Source organism: Gopherus evgoodei, chromosome 1 (assembly GCF_007399415.2).
Source record: "Gopherus evgoodei ecotype Sinaloan lineage chromosome 1, rGopEvg1_v1.p, whole genome shotgun sequence".
In the NCBI taxonomy this organism is placed as follows: domain Eukaryota; kingdom Metazoa; phylum Chordata; order Testudines; family Testudinidae; genus Gopherus; species Gopherus evgoodei.
In genome coordinates this window covers 328,227,810-328,230,921 of record NC_044322.1, presented here as the reverse complement: position 1 = coordinate 328,230,921, position 3,112 = coordinate 328,227,810, and the positions used below count along the sequence as shown (strand labels likewise).

At 63.5% G+C, this 3,112-nt stretch overlaps 1 pseudogene; it reads right to left on the bottom strand.

The window, feature by feature from the left end:
* Window positions 1–832: 832 nt before the first annotated feature.
* LOC115645188 lies at window positions 833–1,546 on the bottom strand (annotated as a pseudogene).
* Window positions 1,547–3,112: the final 1,566 nt, after the last annotated feature.

The following is a 3,112-nucleotide window of genomic DNA, read 5'->3' as shown; positions in this document are numbered from 1 at the left end:
GTGGGGGAGAGTTTCTGCAGCTCCAGTCCCCAGACGAGGAGGGAGGGGAAGGTGGCGCTGATCCAGGCCCCGGAGAAGCGCGGCAGGGGGCTGTCCAGGCAGCTGGGGGAAGGAGCGGATACGGCACGTAGTAGTGGTGGCCAGTCAGTGCTCAGAGCAGTGCTTGGGGGGTGGGTGCCCGGGATAGGCTTAGCGGAGGGGGGGGGCTGCGGGACGGACAGCCGCAGCGATGGGAGGAGCACGGGCTCCGAAGAGGGAATCCCGGGGCAGAAGGCGGGGGCGAGGGCGCAGGGAACACCCCGGGCCGGGCGCTGCGGCCGGGCGGGCTCGGGGACTGGCAATACCCCGTCCGGGAGCTGCGGGCGGGCGAAGTCGGGCGCTGGGGGCGCTTGGGGCCGGGCGCTGCGAGCGGGCGATCAGGGCCGGGCGCTGCTGTCCGAACTGGGCGCTGGGAACCCCCCGGCCGGGCACTGCGGGCGGGCGATCAGGGCCGAGGGCTGGGACCCCCCCGGCCGGGCACTGCAGGCGGGCGATCAGGGCCGGGCGCTGAGAACACCCCGGCTAGGCGCTGCTATCGAGGCCCGGCACTGCTGTCGGAACTCGGCGCTGGGAACCCCACGGCCGGGCGCTGCGGGCGGGGCCGGGAGCTGGGAACATCCCGGGCCCGGCACGCTGCGGGCTGGCGATCAGGGCCGGGCGCTGGGAACCCCCCGGCCGGGCGCTGCGGGCGGGCGATCAGGGCCGGGCGCTGGGAACCCCCCGGCCGGGCGCTGCGGGCGGGCGATCAGGGCCGGGCGCTGGGAACCCCGCGGCCGGCGCTGGAGGGGCGCGCTCAGCGCGGCGCGGGGCGCAGGCGGGCGGCCAGCAGGCAGGCCAGCACGATGCCCACGCCCTGCAGCAGCGCCAGCCCCAGCGCGGCCGTGGCGATGTAGAAGAGGTTGTCGCTGACGAAGCCAGAGACCTTGGCGAAGCAGCCGTCGCGGTGGATGCCGCGGGCTTCGGGCGGCAGCGGGCTGTGTTGGCAGCCTCGGCGCGCCCGGCAGCAGCTGCCCGGCACCGAGCCGTTGCGCGCCGGCTGCGCCAGGGACCAGGGCGAGGCGAGCCAGTCGCGGTAGCTCTCGGCCCCGCAGCAGTCCAGGGCGCGTTGCAGGGAGTCCAGGGCGTCCGCCTTCTGCTCGTTCTCGCCGTAGACGCGCACCGCCTCCCGTAGCCCGGCCCGGAAGCCCTCGGCAATGTCCCTGCGGTAGAACAACGCCGAGAGCCCCGCCGCCAGCCCGGCCGCCAGCACCGCCAGCTGGAAGGCCGCGTAGGTGCGCAGGAGGCAGCGGTGCTCGGTGGCGGCGCTGAAGCAGCCCAGGAAGCCCCAGACCAGGACGGCGGCGCCCGTGGCCAGCAGGATGAAGGGGGTGTTGGGGTACTGGTTGGCGGACAGCACCAGGTAGCTGCCCAGCGAGATCTTGGCCCAGATGCCCAAGGTGAGCATGGTCAGCCCCGCCGCCCAGAAGACGAAGCTGAAGGCCATGAGGGAGAGCTTGAGCAGGGCCATGGTGGCCCCGTCGGCGCTGCTGGCCTTGGGTGCTGCTATCCGGTGCTGCGGCTGGTGAGGAAGGGCACCCTGGAGAGCTGGTGCTGTGCGCGGCTGGATGCCACCCTTAGCTAATGCCCCTGCAGGGTGCTGCTTGGTGCCCAGCTGGGAGGCTGCTGCTGCTGGGTGCCCAGCTGGGCAGCTGCTGCTGCAGGGTGCTGCTGGGTATCCAGCTTGGAAGCTGCCGCTGGGTGGTGACGAGATTGGGGGGTGCCCGTGGGTTCTGCAGCTGCTGTGTGCTACTGGGAGCTTCTGCCCCCACTGGGTGTCCAGGCCAGTCCTTGGAGAGGGGACGCGATGCGGCTCTCTGCCGGTTGCCGCGGATGAGAGTCCAGCCGATCGGAGTCCTCTTCCTACTCTTCACTGCGGGATGCGTGGCCAGGGACGCCTCCTATTGCTGCTGGCACCGCCTGCGGCTGATCCTGCTGCTGGGTTTCCAGAGAGTCCCCGTGGGCGAATTGCTGCTTTGGGTAACAAGCGGCTGGGTTTGTAGTAAAAGCTGCGCCTGTCACACTGAAGGATCCCCCGCTGGGAGGAGAGGACCGTCTCCTCCCCGAGCTGTCACTCAGCCCTCCAGAGGCTCCTGCTGCGGCTGCTGCTCCAGCAGCGCGTCCTCTTGCCTGGGCACCAGAGCACCAGCTGCTAAGTCCCTCGTCATGGTCCCGGCCTTCCCATTTAGAGCACGTGTGTATAGTTCTGAGACCGCTTTTCAGTTAAGTGCCACAGGGCAAGACCAGCAGGCCCAGCACAGATGATTTCCAGGCAAGGCTGGCCGGGAGTTCTCACCTGGAGAGCCAAGCAACCCTGCTCATATACCTGTTTAAGAAGCTGGTCACAAGACTGTGTTTCGTTCCCTTTCTCTCTGTCACTGGTAAAATTCCACAATGGAAACTTCTCCCATCCCTTGTGTCTCCCACATCGAAGCCCATCAGATATGATTTCTGGTTCTTCGTGGGGGCTATAGAAGTGTCTGGTGTATAGGGGAGTCTGCCAGACTGTGTTATGAAGAGGAATAAAAATCTTGTAATCAGTCCCTCCCAGCCTATTTTGCTTTTCAGCCTACACATCAATCTGAGAATAATTCTGTAGAAAACCAAGCTACAGCTTTGAAATGATACGGCATGTCTGTTCTGCTTTTGTACTGTTAGTGCATAGCAAGCAATATGGGATTTCGGAAGGGACAAATAAATAAATTCTTCCGATCTTCCTCGATAGATTTATGGTGCAATAAATGGAGGAGTATATGTCAGATCGATTGTTTTCTCTCTCGCCTTTGAATTGCACTGTCAAATGAAAAGGTTCTGCTGCTGGAGCCACAAGATTAATTTTTGTCAGAATCTAGAGTGGTATGGGATTACATTCAACAAAGGAACTAGCCCTTTGTAGCTACTGGTTCTGATTTTAATTCTAAGCACTAAAAACAGAGTCCTGATCAAAATATTTTTAGAGAAAACATACAAATAATGCATTATGGGATTTTTTCATTGTATTTCCTATATTTGATCAAACATAGGACACTTCCTAGAA